Below are 20,289 nucleotides of genomic sequence, written 5' to 3'. Positions count from 1 at the left end.
TGATTGATGACAGAAGCAGGCAATGTCAGAGGTTGTGTTTGTGAAAGCCAACACTGAAGATGGAACTTCTCAAGATGTACTTTTATTACACAGGTGGATGTGGGTGTTTGTGTCTATTTCAACGTGGACCACAGTTCACATTTTCATCATTGTATCTGAAATGAATGAGAAGGAGAAGAACATGGTACCTAAAGATCTTTATTAAGAAATGCACCTCTCTGGGAGTGGCTGGGGTGGTTCAAGTGGGCTGGGGGTCTGACTGTTGATTTCAGCTCAAGTCATGATCCCAGGATTGTGGGATCATGCCCCACATTGGACTCCACACTGAGAATGGAGCCTGCTTAAGAGTCTCTCTCTGTCTGTCTGTCTGTCTGTCTCTCTCTCTGTGTCCTCGCCCCAACTTTCACATGCTCTCTCTCTCTAAAATAAAATAAAAAGAAGAAATGTACTTCCCTGGCTTAGGTGGTACTCTTATGAGGCCTGAAAATTCCATCAAGTTAGTGTCTTTTTTTAAAAAAAATTTTTTAATGTTTATTTATTTTTGAGACAGAGAGAGACAGAGCATTAACGGGGGAGGGTTAGAGAGAAGGAGACACAGAATCTGAAACAGGCTCCAGGCTCTGAGCTGTCAGCACAGAGCCCGACGCGGGGCTCGAACTCACTGACCGCGAGATCATGACCTGAGCTGAAATCGGCTGCTTAACCCACTGAGTCACCCAGGCGCCCCAGTGTCTTTTTTTTTTTAAAGTGTATTTATTTATTTTGAGGGTGGGGGAACATGTGCGTGTGAGCAGTAGAGGGGTAGAGACAGAGGGGAGAGAGGGAAAATCCCAAGCGGGCTCCTTGCTGTCAGTGCAGAGCCCAGTGTAGGACTTGAACTCAGGAACCATGAGATTATGACCTGAGCTAAAATCAAGAGGCAGACACTTAACTGACTGAGCCACACGGGTGCCCCAATTAGTTTCTTAAATACATATTTTGCTCTGCCTAAAATATATCATAGCCTTAAGAAAAGAGTGCATCAAACTTTGTTATGTGTTCAGCATGAATTCATCATCTTCATATTAGACAGGGAAAGGCTGTCATCTTTATTTGAGCTATGAGGAAATATTCTCATATTTCCTAAGGAATGTCAATATTTTCAACAAAATATTATCTTAACCTGAGGATGAACCATTTTCTCATCCAGTATTCACACTGTCCTACACTTTTAAGCAACCATCTTGACTACACTATTATGAAAAATATTTCTTTCGAAATAACATCTCCTAGTCCTATTGTCTGCTAAGCCAAATCTCACCTGATCTCTCACTAGAGAGTCTAGATTTTGCCCTTTATATGAAATCTTTCCTGGCTATCAAGCTCACAATGATTCTTCTACTCTCTGAACTCACAGAGCCTATTTTTGGGGGTATTTATTTTAACCTGTTACTGTGTTTTATTTTTCTTTCTTTCATGTAAGTCCTATTTCCAAATAGGTTGCAAAATTCATTGAAAATAGGAACTTTTTCCTCACAAGTTTTTAGTACCTCCTACAATGCCTAGAATAATATTAAAGAGAATGAAGACTCGTAGAAATGGAAAACAAAATCAAAATAGAAACAAATCATATTCAGTGGCCATTGACCTTTTCATAATTAGAATCGTGATTATTATTTTCATTCTTTTTTGTTGTTGTTGTTATTGTTGTTTCTGTTGGACTTGTTAGCTTGCTTGTTTGTTTCTTGCTTTGCTTAGCATACATGCCTAGATTTGCTTAGCATCGGCAACTTGACCTAAATATTATAACATTTCATTAATTACCATACCGTTTTTGATAGAGCACATCACACAACATTTAAAAGCAAAACCAAACAAAAAATGTGGAGGGACCTAGGGTGGTACATGCCTACTAATTTAACTTGGCTCTGAAAGCGAACTCCTGACTCTTTTCTAATACTTAATAACTCAGAGTTCGCATATTTTCTCCTACGAGTTTCCTGTAAATCAGCATGTGGTCAACATAATCATATTTTAAAACCAACTGAGGAATTCACAATATAAAGGGATTCTATCGTCAGTTCTCTCTGAAGTGAATAATCAACTCCTAATATTTTGTTATCCTAATTTTCTTCTAGAATTTCACATGCCAGGCTAATTTAGGCAAGGCACACCAGTAAAAAGCAGCCGACTAGAGGTGGTTTCATTTACACTGTTTTCCAGCATGCTAGCAACCAATAGCTTGGCCAGATCTCTAGTCACATACACCTTAAGTTTTAATGGTTACCATAGCAATGAAAAAAGGCATTACAAAATGCACAAGCTGTTAACATGTTGCAGAAGCCAAAAGAAAGAGCTAAGAATAAACTTCTGCAAATTCCTGATCGCACCACGTTTAAGGAAAACTGCTGTTAAACCAACATCATGTCCCAGTCAAATAGCTCATTAATCTGAAGCCGAGGCTACGAATCCCTCCCTTGGAGCTCTCCATCAGCTGGGACTGGGCCATCTCCCTGTGAGAATATACGTGAGTATGTCAGAATGAGCAGGGGTGTGTGTGGAGCTGGCAGGGACATAGAGACAGAGAAAGAGAATAAACAGGCTGCAAATTGAGTCTCAGCTCCTTCATCAACAAGAAAGAAAACCTTCATGTTTTCTAACAGAGATGACAGACAAGAGAATTTAAATGAATCTAATTTAGACAAATCTCAATTTTATTCAGTGAGTAAATCATTATAAACATAGATCAGATGAGTGTTCTATTTGCTTTGGGTTTTTCAGCCAGAACCCAGATATTTGGGCTGCAAAGAAATAAAATATGCACACCCATATAGTCCCCTGCCAGGAAGGAAGTGCTGCTCACTGGGTGGAAAGTATCTTCTCAATGATGTAGTTTCCAGAATAAAGAAAGAAGAAAAAGAGGGCCCTTAGTTTGGGAATATGACACCACTAAAGAAGATAAGGATAAGGTGCAAGATTTCTTATTTAAACGGGCATCTGTTCTAGAGTAAATCGACAACTGGACAAAGAGATGGAACTCTTGTTTCCTGACAAAGCAGACAGACAATGAGGGAGTTAATGAGAGAGATGAAGCATCAAATATGATACAGAAATGCAAGCTTGATTCATATGGTTTAAATGCATGTTTTTTCCAGATTTGTGGTTTCCAAGGAGGGAGGTCACTCAGGGTGGAGGGCAGATTGCCATTGTGAATTAACCGGGAGAATGTTGTGGGCACCACCCTGGGGAGACACTTCCTCATATCCATTTCTCTTGAGGCAGAACTCTAATTGTTTTCCCTGTGCTGCTCTGCTCATACTCTGAAGTATCCCTATGTTGTACTGTCTGCTGCCTCTGCTCAGTTCTCTGCTTTCTGAAGTCTGGTCCCTTTTTCCATCTCATCTCCACCTGGGAGACCATTCTTCCTCCAGTAAGGCCTGTCTCCATGCCATGTTCCACATCTCATCTCCCCCTTGCCTTCCAATTCCTAGTACATACTTGATAGTGTCCACTTTTGGCTCTGTACTTGATTATAAACTATTGTCCCTTATTACCACTCTTGGAAGACTTTATAGGTCCAACTAAATTCATGATTTAACTATCAGCCCTTCTTCAACAACAATGATGTCTCATATATTTCTGCCTAGTACTGTAGCCACTGAGCAAGGTCAATGCCCTAAAACATCTTCTTTCTTCTTTTTCTTGGTTTTAATTTTACTCCCTCAGTTAAGTTTTAGAGTCATTTAGGACTGGGATTTTATCCTATTTTTTGCAACGTTCACTATACCTGAAGCATTTTGCTGCTTCTACTAAGTGCCCAATAAATGCTCAATGAATTGACTTGTATTTTAATTCCCAAAGGCAATGTTCTCTAGTATCACAGTATGTCTTGAAATTGTAGTTTAAGACATGTTGTTAACTCAGAGACTCAAGTTATAGACATACAGTAAATCTAGGTGAAACTGAAACCATAGTAATATTATATAATTTTTGCCAACAATTCATAGAACTGTAGAGCTAGAAGGGACATAGGAAGTCAACTACTCCAAACCCACTTCTCTTTTAAAGCAAAGATCATAATGCACAGGAAAGTGCCCTAAGGTCATATATGTAGTTAACGAGTTAAGAAAAGAAGTTGAGTCCCTTGAGTCTCCCTTGTGGATTTTCCCCCAATGCCCTACTGCTTGCATTCATGTTGTATTGTTATTCATGGGTTGTTATATAGAGATTTGATATTACATTCAATATATATACAGCACTCTGTATTTATTCCCCAGGATATATTTCCTTATCTGTTTTAAACTTTCCTGGTCAGGAAGCAGAAGGACACTTGTACCTGACACATCTCTCCAGCTGATAATATAGCCAAAGCCAACTTACTCTCATATGATACGTGTTTATTGATTAGTCAAAATTTGCCTCAAAACAAACACTATATTAGGTCTGTGGGATACTAAGTGAAGTTATTCTCCATCTCTGCCCTTGAGAAACTTTGTGGTCCAGTAGAGGAGAGGACCAATGAGAAATGTTAATGAAGGACCTAGACTTCTGAAAAGATCATGGAAAGAGATGTCTTCTGGGCCAAGTACCACATACTGGAAGATAGTGAGCACATAGAGACTGAAAGTAAAACATTCTTCAGAGTAGACTCAGCATGTACAAAGAGCCAGGGATTAAAACGAACAGTTTGAAAACTTGGAATGAATTTTGGTTTAGTTCATATACTAAGCTGAGAGAAAAGGTGGAGTAAACAGGCAGAAAACAGACCATGGGAAGGCTTTTGGTCAATGTCATGGTATTTCAACCTGAAAATTATTCCGTATGTAAATTGAGCAGTGACATAATTATATTCTAAGAAATACTTTTGATGCCAATGCAGAAGAAAGTAGTGGTTAAAGGAAAATTCAGAGAGCTTTAACAGATATGAATACTTTATTGAATGGCAAACTATTCACAAATGGGGAGACTTCAAACTAAAAGTAGTTGGAAGCTCTACCCAGCAGTTACAGCTCCCTTTATGAGGTGTGGGTGAGGGAGTATATTGTTTATGCTGATTGGTTACTCATATTCCTTTTCCCTGGATAAACTTACTTGTTTCTAGCTGATTGGCTGGGAAGCTAAAAGTCACACTGACATGAAGAATGCTTAAGTTTTGTTTAGGGTCAGGGTCAGCATTTGGAAAAATCATGACAGTTTTAAATTCTTGTTACATGACTATGATGGTTTGGCTTAGGGGTGTATTCAAACCATGGCCTCCTTTTTGGCTAAGTTTTAACAGTAGGTATGGGCTCAGCAGACAAAAAGGAAAATTTGCCACCTATTACAGCAAACCAAATGAGATATTATGAATCTGAATCAATGTAGAAGCAATAGAAATGGAGGCAAGGGGATAAAAATCAAAGTAAGATTTTTATCAAAAAGAAGGAGCCGAAAGAAAATGTCAAGTTGACACACAGGTTTCTGGGGTGTGTCCCTGTGAATGGTGATACATTTCCTGAGAGAGGAACACAGAAATAGAAGTAAGCTTGAGGATGGATGTCATTAGTTCATTTTGGACTTGTGGGTTTTGATGTGCCCATGAGAGGCTTCCAAAAAGAGATTAGACACCAGAACTTGGAACTCAGGGGAAAGGGTAAGGCTGGAAATACAGACATCTGTGCCATCCATATGGAGATGATGAAGCGCTGAATCACCATGGCACTGGATCTGCCCCTAAGACTTAGCAGAGACAAATTCCTGGAGAAAGCAGAGTAGGTTTTAGTGTAGTCCCATCACATAATAATGTGCTTCCTCCCTTTTGACCCTAGCCTCTTACTTAGGCTCCTTGTCTCCCACCCACTTGCTTTTTCCTGTATATCTTTTTTCTGAACTAAGGTTATTAGAAACTTCATATATAACTCAGCTCTCTATCCATCTCCCCCATAGGACTCTAGAAGATTGAAAAGTCTTCCAGAAACAGGACTAAAGCTCTAATGATATAATTTCATGAAATTAGTTCCTTTGCCAGTTAATGTAGGCAATAATAGCTGCTATTTATAGGAAGCCTAGAATGAAATTTGGACAGGGGTATGCCCATCATAATCATACAGCAAACGTAGATCTCAATGCAGTATGTCTAAGAGAAATAGCTGATGTTTCTACAGCATTTACTATATACTGTAAACTTTTCTAAGAACTGTAAATAGTCATTTCATCCTCATAATAGACTTTAGCTACTGTAATTTTCCAACTTACAGATGAGGACACTGACTTACAGAATAGTGGAGTGACTTGGAGAAAGTCTGCAGGTGTAGGAGCTACAACTCAATGCTAGAGAGTCTAACTCCAGATTCTTTGCTCTGATTGTTTATAAAATGAATTAATACATAAACATGCATTAAAGTAATGTTATATAGCAAAGACAAGATAGAGAGGCTAACTCAACATTTCTTGGCTTGCAAATCATGTAACTATTGTACTTCTGGTTCACGAATTAAAGAAATTTTTAGCATTAGTGGTGGCCCGGAGAAGGAGTTTTTATTCAAATAACTATATTAAACTAACTTGGGAATATAAGGTGCTAACTAAAGTAAGAAAGTAAGGAGTGAGGAAAACATCACTCCAAAATTAATACCAAAGGGCAACATAGAAGAAAGAGCCTGAGCTTGGAGCTCGACCAGCTGAGCTTTGGTTTCTTTTCCTTCTTATTCTTCTTTCTTTTGTTCCCCAAGTATCAGTGAGATAACCTACGGTAAATTATCTTAGATCTTGCAGACTTGATTTCTTCATCTGTAAAATGGGAAGAGTATCACCTAATTCACAGAGTGGTTAGGTGGAGATTTGTCTAAAAACTCTGGCTCATAGCTTATAAAAAGTAAATTTGCTATAAATACCTGATATTACTATTATCCATATTAACTCAATCAAAAAAATGAGAGACAAATATAATTTGTCAGATTATAATCACATATTCATGCATATTTTATTGTATCATCAAAACATCCCTGGGAAAAACATAGAGTAGGCATATTATTTGACAAATGAGGCATTTGAGGTTCAGAGAGATTAAATTAACATCTCAAAGTCCGAAGCCTAGGAATTTGCAAAGTATTACTACCTAGGTCTTTATAATATGATTCAAAACAATTATTTCGCCTACCTTATGCTAAACCACAACACTGCCCTTAAACCTAAGTCATTCGACAGTCACCCTCAGGGTTCCTGGCAAGTGAGGAGAGACCACAAGAGTCAAGTTTCTGGGATATCTGTGCCAGAACCCACAACTCTTTGTCCTCCTACTTCCCATGTGTTATGTTTACAAGTCTACTCCATGAAATAGCATGATTTATTCTTACTTAGAAGGCAAAGTACAGCAAATGGATTTGCCTTGGAGGTCTCCTACATCAGGTACTGACTCATCCTACCCCTGATTAGTTGTGAAATCTGATAAGATTACAACCCGAAGAGGTATGGTCAGTACCCAAGTTGGCAACTGGGCCTGATTCCTTTGTCTACTAGATGCAACCACCCAGGATATCCTTGTAGCCCACCAGTGGCCCAGCCCATACCATATTTCCCAGGTCCATGCCTCAGCTTCAAGGGAAGCTTCCAATAAAAAGGTTTAACCACTCTGCTCCTTTTCCTCAGGCAGAAGCAGTGAGCGCTCTCAAGCTGCTTTCAGCCTCCCAAATAAATGAAATGTTTGACATGAAAGCATATGTTTTTTGGCAACTTTGTTTAATCCACATTTTAAAGGGAAAATTGAAACTCCACAAGGTGCGAAAGAGATTAGTGGAACGTTTCAGTATCTGGTGGAAAGCAGACCGTGTTCCCTCCTCCTTCTGTTCCCTTTTCCTCTTCCTTCATGTGCAGATATTTGCTTTATAAAAGCTGCCATAGAAATGAATCTTTTAATTAAGAATCTGAGCCACCTAACTGCAGAACAGAGAGAAATAGCAAATGACACAGGATGTAGGAGCCATCTGTAAGACAGATATGGCACATGTCTTCTTAAGAAAGATCACCACTCTCTGAAGTCACATGCAGGTCGCAGAATCAAGGGTTCTAGGATTAGGCAAATTTGATTTCTAAAGAGGTTACATTTCTTACCACAAGATAAAGAAGTGACTCCCCCAGGAAGAAAGTTACTTTGCCAGGATTTGCTTATCATATTAGAGAATGCAAAGTTATATAGGCAATTGCTTTCAGGAACCACTTTGCCAGAAGCTCTGACTGGAATGGTTTTAAAAACTTACAAATTTGGGCTCCAATTCAGCTGAAAAATCCATGCAGATGTCCCTTGTACAAGACAGGTTTGGAAGGGCATAAGGCTACAAACAGGGGTACCAGTAATGTGAGGAGAAAAGTAGAGGTTGGAGGGAAAGTCATCCATTTCTGTATACACCTCAGGTGCATTGGTCCTATATGTACTATGACCTTACTACCCCAACAAAGACCTTGCCTGATGGTGGGGACTGGGGGCTGTGGTGGCAGAAAGCTAATACTGGAGACCCATAGTCTATTTTCCTAGTAAATCACTGAACTGAGACACAAACCGGAGAATGAGTCTACTACCTATAGCTAAAACTCCATTGGTTCTGAAAATAGAGTATTGTGTTTAGAATAACTCATAAAACTGTTATTACATTTGAACTTCTTTACAATTAAGCAATAATTTGAGAAGCATCAAGATGATTTGGAAGCCAACATGAGAACATGGATCTGGAGCTAGATTTTGTAGATTCAAATCTGAGACTCCTCTCAACCACCACCCCTCCAAAATAGACACACACTTGCTATGTGACCTTGAGCAAGTTATGAAACCCGTGTTTTCATATTTTTAAATGGGTATAATAATTAAGAAATCTTCTACATACTAATATTGTGAAAGTTAAAAGAATTAGTACAGGTAAAGCAGTCAGAATATACATCACATAAATTAAATGCATAGTATATCTTTGCTAATTCTGTTATTGTTTAAAAGCTTCAAATTGGGTTTTCTCACATTTTTTTATTGTGGCAAAATGTACATAATGTAAAACTCACCGTGTTAATGACTTTTAAGTGTGCAATTCAGTGACATTAAGTACCCTCACAGTGTTGAGTAAACATCAACATTATACCTTTCTAGAAATTTTTCAACATCCTGAAGAGAAATGTTATACCCATTAAAGAATAACTCCCAATTTCCCTTCCTCACTGAACAGTTGGTAATCTCTATATCAATTTGTGTCTATGCATTTGCCTATTCTAGCTAACTTATATAATTTCAGTTATATATGTGTCCTTTTATGTCTGGCTTGCTTTATGTGGCATAGTGGTTTCAGTAGTCACTCGTGTTGTAGCATGTATCAGAATTTCATTTCTTTATATAGCTGAATACTATTTCATTATATGTATATACCACATTTTGTTTCCCTATTCATCTGTTAATGGACACTTAGATTTTCTACCTTTTGGCCTTTGTGAAAAATATCTTGTGAAAAATTAGTGTGCAAGTACCAGTTTTGACACCCTTTTTTTCAGTTGTTTTGGATGTGTACCTAGGAGTGGAATTACTGGATCATATTATAATTCTTTGTTTAACTTTTTGAGGAAGAAGCTATTTTCTCCAGCAAGTATACCATTTACATTTCTACCAGCAATGCATGAGGGTTTTAATTTATCCATATCCTTGATTACCCTTGTTATTTTTCACTTTATAATAACCATTCTAATATGTGAGAAATGGTATTTTGTAGTTTTGATTTGCATTTCCCTGATGACTAAAAATATTGAGCACCATTTCAGGTGCTTACTGGACAGTTGCATATCTTCTTTGAATACATGCCTATTCAAGTTCTTTGCTCATTTTTAAACTGGTTTCTTTTGTTGTTGTTGAGCTGTATATTCTTTATATATTCTGACATTAATGTCCTATCAGGTATATTATTTACAAATATTTTCTCCCATTTAGTGGGCTGTCTTTTTACTTTTTTGATAGTATCCTTTTTTGATGCACACACAAAAAAAACACATTAATTTTGTTGAAGTTCAATTATCTCTTTTTCTGTTGTCTGTGCCTTTGGTATCCTATCCAGTAAATCATTGCCAAACCTAATGCCATGAAATGTTTCCCATCTGTTTTCTTCTAAGAGTTTTAGGTCTTATATTTAGGTCTTGAGACATTATAAGTTATTTTTCTATATGGTTTTAGGTAAGGGTCCAATCATTCTTTTGCTTTGGATATCCAGTTACTCCAGCATCAGTGAAAAGACTGTCCCTTTTTGATTGAATAGTTTTGGTACCTTTGCCAAAAATCAATTGAGCATATATCCAAGTTTACTTCTGAGTCTTCTATTCCACTAATCTATATATCTGTCTTTATGTCACTACAACACTCTTTTGTTTACTATAGTTTTGTAGTAAATTTTGAATTCAGAAGGTGTAATTTCTCCAATTTTATTCTTCCTTTTCAAGATTATTTTGACTAATTGAAATCCCTTGAGATTCCATGTGAATTTTAGGGTCAGTTTTTCTATCTACAAATCCAGCAATAGCAAGTCTTCCTTGAAAAGGATTTCCTTGAGGCACCTGGGTGGCTCAGTCGGTTAAGTGTCCGACTTCATCCTGGGTCATGATCTCGTGGTCTGTGAGTTCGAGCCCCGCGTTGGGCTCTGTGCTAACAGCTCAGAGCCTGGAGCCTGCTTCTGATTCTGTGTCTCCCTCTCCTACTCATGCTTCTGCCCCTCCCCTACTCATGCTCTGTCTCTCTCTGTCTCAGAAATAAATAAACATTAAAAAAAAATAAAAAAAGAAAAGGATTTCCTTTTCAAGCTGCCATCTCTCTAGTTCTCTCTCCTGCCTTCCTCTTCCACATTGGATTACACTGGACCTACTCTCATAATCCAGAATAATCTCTCTATCTCAAAGTAAACTTATTAGCAACCTCAGTTCCATCTGAAATTGTGATCCCACCCCCACCCCTTTGTCAGGTAGCCTGATTTCAGGTTCAGGAGATTAGGACATTGACATCTTTGGGGACCATTTTTGTGCCTATCACAAACATTAAACATATATAAAGATATGTCTTTACATTTTAGAGCTAGAAATATCCTTGACCAAATTCCTTTATTTATGCAGAAACTAAAGATGAGAGAAAGGAAGTCACTTTCCCAAGCCTGTCTTCCTAGATGACCCCATTAAATATTATCCCCAGAAACTACTAAACAGGTAGGTCCCCTCTCATTTTCCAGCCTCTTTAACAGCAGAATCTCATCTTTTATATTCAATGATCAACTGCAGCTATGGTTTTTAAAAATTTCTATCATTTGCATACACATAACCATCATATTGTCTAATGCCTGATATTCCCACTGATAATTTTTTAAATACTGAGGGAAAAGCCCCAGAAAGTAAGTCCAAAGTAAGTCAAATTCTGAGGTATCCTACAAGGAATCTTATAAGGATCCTAAAATACATGGCTGTCAGATGTGGTTGTCTGCTTATCAATTCTCCGTAGAAATGGGTAACTGTCTACTAATAAGGACATCCCAGTCCTATTGGTCTCCCACTTGAGCAGAGGATTCCCAAAGCATTTTAATCTTGCCCACTCATAATAACAAGAACATATTCCTTCCTTTCCTCTTGAAGGCTCTTTCTTGTTTGCTCTGTTTTGATTCTAGTATTCAGGAAAAAGTATATTGATTCTGACAAATGACAGTAATTACAAATCACATATAAAAATAGACACTTTGTTTTAACTCACTTTTCTTGCATTGCAGATAGTCTGGAGCACTCAAAATATATTGAATGGAAGTTTAAGACTAAAAAAATGATAACTGAATTATTTTCTTCTTAAGATGAATGTGATCGAAGGGCTGTGTGTCCTTTATTTTAAAATATGATGAGACCATTTTCGACCCCATAGTAGAGTGAACAATCTAGAAAATACAAATCACTTTGAAACTTAAAGTTTGTGAACAACATGGATCTCCTTTACCAGGAATGTAAAATTGGCAAATGTGCAGAAACCACATTGATGGTATCACATTAGTCAACCAATGTGATGTATTTGTTCAGTAGTTTGGAGACAGTGACAATTACTACGTGCTTGAGTTTTTTTTTTGAAAACCAAAATGATAGAACATTAAAGTTGAAAAGGAATTTAGAGTGTATCAAATACAATTCTCATATTTTATAATTGAAGAAATTGAAGCTCCTCAAATTTAGGTGACTTACATAATATTTTGAATTTAGTATGTGTTGAAGCATGGATGTTTGTTAGATTAAGACTGGAATGCTTTTTACCATATACCTACACAAAGCTAGTGTGTGCTCACACATTTGGTTCAAAGCACATTTGATGACCTTCTACTAATTCCCATCCTATGCTAAGTTCTGTGCTAAAAGGAAGACCATGCTCTTGTCCTTAATGAATTTGGAATCTAACCCAAGGAACAAAACAAACGTAAAGTATAGATAATATAAGGCACTTGATAGAAACATGTTTTCTCAGTTTAGAACTTTTTACTTACCAAGAATATTTCATTATTCTCACAATTAAACCTAGTCTTTTCCATTGTCTCCAAAATTATCTTTCCAATGTCTCCAGAATTATCATTCCAAAATTTGTATGTGACAAAGTTTTATTAAGTTGGTAGTTGTACATGCTCTCCATCACCTATCAGGCCCCTCTTAGTATGTCATGCCAATTCTTCCACTTTGCTTGCTACTTCCTAGCATTCTTCCCATGTGCTTCTCCTTGGCCATCTCATACCATTCGTTATTCCCTACCTGGGTCACATCATTGCATTTTTTTCCTTTTTGTCCATGTTAATTACAGAGATAGATCTTCAGACTAACAGATTATTTGAGTTGGAGAAATCTTTAAGTGTCTTGTTTTCAGGTTTTGAATCTGGAAAATGGTGTTTAATTATATGTTTTTTTAATGGTTCTTCACACACAAACATTCCAAGACCCTGAGATGAAGACTGGCACTAATAAGGATGCAGCACATAGGACATTTTTAGCCATTGATATAGTTGGAGAAGACTTCATATAGGAGATAAATATAGAGAATGAAGGAGTTAATTAGGAGATGCATCATATAACTACTTCAGTTTTCAAAAATGATTTTAAGATGGTCAAGGAAAGGTCTTCACATATTCCAGAAGATTAAAATGCAATGACACCACACTTTAGTCTTCCCCTTGAACTTTCAAAACCTGCCAGTGATTGTCTTATTACATCTCCATTATGACATTTGCCAACATGCCAATTATAACCCAATATTTTGTCCAGCGAACCACAAAAGCTGCAAGGTAGATAAGGTACGACAAATGTGATCAGAAAGTCCTTTACTGGGCTCACAATTCCCATAGTCTCCTTTATTGTGAGTTTCCAAAAAAATTTCCAATCCCTTGCTCCTGGCCAACCTGCTTCTTTAAGATAGCCTTTCAAGTGCTTCTCTTTCCTTTTTTTCTTGCCAGAAGATATAGCAGTGTTCTCCAAAGACCAGAAGCACTTCAACTTGGAAAAACTGCTTGATTCCAGGAATGCTGAAGGAAATTCCTCAGCCTAATTAATTCTTTTACCTGTGACACAGCCTTAGCATCTTTCCAATTTATACCTAAGCTTTGTACGCCACGGTTTTAAGAATGTAGAGATATCCACACTTCAGCTTTTTATAAAGCAATGTCCACCTCCAGTTCATCTTTATGAATAAAACTCTGCCCGTAATTCCACTGAGTCCTGCAGTATACTGTAATCAGTTTATTCAACCTACCATACAAAAATCTACTTAGTTATACATGAGTACATTTTATCAATTATTGATTTATGAATGCTGAAGGTATGTTCCAGTCAGCATTTATGCACTAGGGTTTTATCATCTCCAAAGCAGTAACAATCTACTCTAGTGACACACTCTCTACTATTTAAAATTCCACACCTTCCATCTGATTACCCCATTAACCATTATGTTGTAGAGATTTTAAGGTAATTAAATGTCTCCCAACAGTCCTAGGCCTTTGTCCATAGACTCTTACTCTTGTCTGTAGTGGTGAACTCAGTGAGAAGCAATTGTAAAAATTCTGGACTGTGATGAGAGCACACGGCAACTGCCTTAACAAGCACAACCCCATAGACAAGGGAATTGCGATCACAATTAGAGGGGATGTCTGAACTTTGGCTCTGGACACTCCCCACTGACCTAAAATTCTTCATGTAACCTACTTCTCTTCAACTTTTGTGATACATTTTCTTTCTCGCCAGTTTCATGAATTTCCATGGATTCAATTTTCATTGAAAGTTAATGACTCTTAAATGTCTCTATATATTCTACAGAGGCACAAAACTCACCCAGCTAAAGCCATACTCTCTATCTTCCCTTTCTATACCTATCCCTTTAGCTTCATCATGTACCAGATATTAAAAATCAAAAGATCATATTTCTGAAATTGCTCTGTCAAGCACAGATCTCTCCTTTCCCTGTTTTGTTGTTGTTGTTGTTGTTGTTGTTGTTTGCTTGGACTCTGGTCAACTTGTGGTGATGAAGAAACATGAATCTGGAGTCAACGACCTGATACTCCTTTGGTCAATTCACTTAAGTCCCTGGGCTCCCAGCTTCTTTGTGTATAAAACAGAGAAAGTGAATATCTACCTTACAAGCATTGCTTCAGGAATTTAAGGCGTTCACACATTTAGCAGGCTTTGAATGTAGTGTTGCACATAGCAAGCACTCAATAAAAATCACCTGTTGTGGTCACTCTCTGAAATGTTTCCTAGACTGCTTAATGTCAGTTTCTCTTGTGCAACGAATCAGGTCTTCTCACCAGAGTATGGATGGTATTGCTAAAACAAAGATGTGTTCATCAATCTCCTCCCCACAAACCACATACCTACTGTGTATTTCTTAGCTGTGGTTGATATTCTCAGTGTTTTATCCAAAGTGTTTTATCCATCTTGGTTTTGATACTCCACCCCCTATTCTCAGAACATACCTTGTTCCTCCACCCTTCTGCACTTTGTTCATGCTAGAGCTTATGTTGGAAATGCTCACAGGATCCCTTTATTTGCCTCTCAAAACCTATCTTGTCTTTCAAGACCAAGCAGAAGCATAACTTTCCTGAATCATGCCCTGACCCTCCTCTCAGTCAGAATTAATTTTTATCACATGTAAACTTCCACAGCACTTTTAGCTTACATTATTATAGCACATAACCACAGTAGGAATTGCAATGTAGTTATTTGTTGACAATTCTGCCCTGCCCCCACCCCCTGCCATTGTGACTTCCAGATCAGAATGCTAGAAATGGCATCCTACCCAAATGGGGTCACTCACTCACCATGTTTAGCAGAGGACATTATTTTCCTGTTTATGGAATTGTATATGTTTTAGTTTCCATCTTAATTTGCTATGCAACTAATTGCAAAATGTATCACAGTGTATTTTTGACAACTTATGGAGCAATAAATTTAAATAATAGAAATGTTTCTCAGAGGGTAAGAGAAAGAACATTTGCTATAAGGTAAGAAAGGGTGGCAGAAATGGGCAGTGATACCACTGAAGTCATGTGGTGTGTTTTCAACTTTTTCCTAATTTCTACCTTTGAACTTAATTCTAAAATAAGATAGTTTGTTACATGTATAAAGCACTTTTGGATCTTAAAATAACCTTGTGAGGTAGACATGGCCAATACTATTCCCATTTGGCAAGGTGAAGAAACTAGATTTCTAAGAGGTCAAGAATCACATATAGAATGACCAAGCTAGAAATTGATAGAGATTAGACAGAACCAAGATTGCCCCATAATTCAGGTGCCACATAGATTGGTTGGTGCCCCATGGTCCCAAATACACACACAGAAGATGGAAATGGAGACTCAGAATAAAGGCTATTCCTCCTCTCCTTTCTTTATAAGTTGATTTTTTATGGGCATCTAAAGGAGAACACTTAGGTTATTTTGAGCTGTGTGTTCACAAAGCATTAGAACAGCATATCAAAAGGTGAAAGATCAATCAGCAAGCCTACCTTTATTATTTGCCAAATTATTTTGACTGCATCGACAGCTTACATGGAACAGAAGGGATTTTTTCTAACAAATTATACTTATCTTTCAAAACCCAACTTAAGTTCTATCTCAGCTATGAAAATTCTTCTGACTGCTGAGGCCAGCATTGGCATTTCTCTCTTCTGAAATTGTAAGTAATATATCACAGTTGATAGTATCACAGTGAATAAAATAGAATTTGCATGGATCCCTTATTTTCTAATAATAAAGTTATGTTACTTTTGTTTAATACCTTAAAGTAAGAACACCATTACATAAATTATATTGTTTACTTAATACAGCAATCACTGGGTATTGTATAATAAAGAATTTATCTGACCCTTTACCCAGGTCCTCCAGAAGAAACTTTCCTGGAATTTTGTAAGTGATAGAGGTTTCTTTGTTATTCATGTTGTGACCCTGAGGCCACATCTGAGTTTATGTTAATAAAGTAACATATGATGGGCCTCTACATAGTTTCTGGATGGAAGCCAGCCACACTGGAGAAAACAACCATGTTACTAGAGTGTTGGGGCTTTAAGCCATGTGATATCAACTCAACCTCTCAACCACCAAAGAGGTGCATGGCCTATAATTAAATCAGTCACATCTTTGTAGGAAACACCAGTAAAAACTCTGGACATTGAAACTCACGCTAAGGCTTGGGTGAGCTTCCTGGTTGGTGAATACTTTGATTGATGCATTGTGAGGATGATATACCCTGATTCCATGGAAGGGGACATTGAAGCTCCCTATTCAGGATGGTGCTAGATCTCACCCTGTGGGTCTCTTCTTTTGGTTGGTCCTGATTTTTATCATTAATAATAAAACTGTTATCCTAAGTAAGAGGGTTTTGCTGAATTCTATGAGTTATATTAGTGAATTATTGAACCTAAAGCGATAGTGGAAGCCACAAAGTTTGTAGCAAGTTAGTTGGTCAGGGTTTGGGTGGCCTGGAAACCCCAGAACTTGTGATCATTGTCTGAAGTGAAGACAGACTTCAGCATCTATGTCCTTAACTTGTGAGGTCTGCACTAACTCTAGATAGTGTCAGAATTGCATTGCAGTATTACAGTGCGGTGATGAACTATGGAAAAAATCAAAATAAGCTTTCTTTTACAGATGCAGTAACTGAAAACAAAAGAGTTTAGGTAGTGTGCCCAAAACCAAACAGCAAGTTGGAGTGAATTAGTGCTACACTTAATTGCATTGCTTTTATTACTCTTATCTACATTGTGCTCTCTGTCAATAATGTATGCTAGTTTTACAGAAGTTAAGGCTAAGGCTATACAATCTGTCCCTTTGTTTGCATCTAACACAGTGACCAGTCTATGTTTGGACAAATGCAATAATAATCAATACAAATATTCTTATTGATTAAGTTCATGAACTTCTTAGTTAAATATTTCTGTATAGCTAATCCTTACCATGACTGGGTTTATGTTTAGGTTGAAAGGAATATTTTAAGTTGGAAGAGGCACGGTGGAGGCGGGGGGGTGGGGGTGAGGAGAGAGGAAATAGGTATAAGTAATTGGCAAATGTGGGAGCAGTCGATTCCTGATTTGTAGCCAAAATAGATTTTCTGGTGGGCTCAAAGACTTTTTAAAATACTTTGTGAGGTTGTCTTTTTGTACAACTAATCTTGTTTGTATTCAGGGATGTTGAGACTGTATTTGGCCTGTTTCCTGAGAATGGTGTGCAGGGTCAATAATGTGGTGCTGTTTGCCCTGAAAAACAAGCATTCACCCCTACCTTTGAGCATATGTATCTCCATTTGGGGCATACATTGTGGGATCCATCCTCATTGGTTAAATGACCCTGAAATGAGATCACCTACCTGTTCTCCAAAGAGAATTGAACTGTCTTCAGGTAGAATTGATATTGGTCCCAGTAGCCATTTGGATTTGATTAGAACAGATCAGGTAGAAATGAGAGGGGTCGTCATCCTATAAACAGGGACTGTCTCCTTGAGATGTCTGATCCTCTACCGAATCTATTCCTATGATGCTCCGATAAGAATGTCATTTGAATTCACACAAACATTTTGCCCTTGGAGATGGAAAGAACACCCCTGAGAAATTAGCTTCCAAAGAAAACTGTCTCAAGCAATTTCTCTTTTTTCCTTTTTCTATAGATGTCCTCAGATGCATATTTTCCTCTATTAATCTAAACTTGTACAAATTAGCAGTATGATGATGTACAAGCTTAACAATAGAATAATTTTTTTTTTTACTTCAATTATGTGTTTTCCCTTTCATGGCCTAGTTGCCAAGGACCCATAATCTACAATCCCGGCATTTCTTTTTAGTTCTATGAGCCAAAATCCATCATTTCTGAATATTTTCAAGACAGGGAATCTGAAAGATTTATTCTGATCATTAATCAGTCCCCTCCAATTAAGTTCAATTATACCCTATAATCATTGCTATAATTATTGATTGATTAATCTTTCAACTATTAATTAAAAGTCTTAATTAAACTTTTTTCTGATGTTATTTAAGCTAAAATATAATGATTATGCAATTTCCCTAGTATATGCAACATGCCCTACTAGCCTTATGATAAAGTCGTAGTCTACTAGCTATGAATCACTGACTAGTGGAATCTAAAATGAGTGAAATACTCTCCTTCATTCCCCCTTCTGACACACGCATGCATGTGTGTGGACATACTCAGGTTCATGGGTAAAAAGTTGAGAAGAGTGAGCTATGTAGAATAGTTAAATATAATAAGAATCCTAGAACCATAGGTGGTGGTAGACTTTTTCACAAACCTAATAGGCTGGAATCAAGACACAGTTTAAAAAAAATAAATTTGCAAGATATTCATTTTTCTTATGTACCACCCAACTGCCCCAACTTACTCATGTGTGTTTGCAGGAGAGAGGCAGATTTCAGCTGTGTGAAGCTGTTGGTATGGCCTTTGTAGGGAACTGGGTTTATGTGTTTGACAGGAAGTAGGGAAGAAGAGTAATGTGTACTCTCAGTAGAAATCCTATCCCAAAGACTTTGAATTCTTACCATTTTTAATCCTCTCAAAACTCCCAAGGGAATAATTTATGTCCATTTTATAGATGAGGAAATATAATTGGAGAAGTAATCAATATTTGAACCCATACCTATCAAACTTCTAATTTGTCATAATATTCTTGATGTTCTTGTGAGATGTACTGGGATAAACAAACAATCAGTCAATCAAACAAACAAACAAACAAACACAAATACTTGTTTAACAGAAGAGGATATTTTTGGAATCACATACATGGGGTTCAAATAGAAGCTCTATTGATAGTTTGTGGCCTAGGCCAAGTACATAAAGCTTTGGAGTCTAGGGTTCCTGATCTATAAATTGGGAATAAAATATAACTTGCAGGATTTTGTTTTCAGGATTAATAACAGTGGCTGGCATAAGAGGGTCTTCATCAATGGCAGATATAACTTGCTACTTAATACATTCTTTTTCTAAAGTTACTAGATCTTTTTTTTTAGTCTTTCCTCACTACTGACCACTGTCTGACCTCAAGGAAGCTATTTCCCATTCACATACTCCACCCTCCATCTCTGTCTGTTGTGTTTCATAGAATGTTAGTAGTTGCAGCAATCTTAGGAATTCCATTGACCAGAGCCCCATGCCATGATGAGGACACTGAGGCCTGGAGAGGGTTAAGGCGTTGCCTGTGGTTGCACTGCTAATTACTGACAGAATCAGGTCTCTAGACTCCCAGTTCAGAGAGCTCTTTCCACTACTCCACATTGTCCCTCAAGCTAACATTTGCCCTACATTTTTTACAGGGTTGTCATGAGGATCAAATATGATTAAATATGGGAAAGTGCTTTAAAAAGTGCAAAATTATGCACAAGAGCAAAGCATTACTATTAATGGGCTTCTTACTTGGCTTCTTTGGGTAGAAATGGAATGTTATTTAAAGTGGCTTTAAAGGTGTTTTTAACTGTGAAATGCTATGAAGTTGTGTTATTATGTCTTGCAATGAGAGTACCAGGACTTGAAGAGGAGTCAGTGGGGCACATTTCCCTTCTGTTAGTGAAATTCTATCATGGGTAGGATGGTTTTCTGACATGATCCAATTGCAGATAGCTTATTTGGGGGGTGATCCCAGGAAACTCCATTAAGGGAATGGAGAGGTAAGACAGGAAAGGTGAAGAATCCAATAACTGGTATATTATTAAGCCACTTAATACTTTGGGCAGCTGGGGCTCCACCCTCCCCTGCCCACTCCCACTCCCCCTCCCCCCTCCCCCCTTCCCAGAAACATTGGAAACACTGGAAGTCAGCTTAAGGA

At 37.6% G+C, this 20,289-nt stretch overlaps 1 long non-coding RNA gene across 1 annotated transcript in view; it reads left to right on the top strand.

Annotated features, from left to right (window-relative positions):
- Window positions 1–20,289, top strand: part of LOC147575598 (uncharacterized) — a 467,807-nt gene that overhangs the window by 309,167 nt on the left and 138,351 nt on the right. The window lies entirely within an intron of this gene.

Source organism: Puma concolor, chromosome D3, assembly GCF_028749965.1.
Source record: "Puma concolor isolate L17-30 chromosome D3, mPumCon1.1.hap2, whole genome shotgun sequence".
In the NCBI taxonomy this organism is placed as follows: domain Eukaryota; kingdom Metazoa; phylum Chordata; class Mammalia; order Carnivora; family Felidae; genus Puma; species Puma concolor.
Note: the sequence above shows the minus strand (reverse complement) of the source record. Positions and strands in the feature narration are given on the sequence as shown.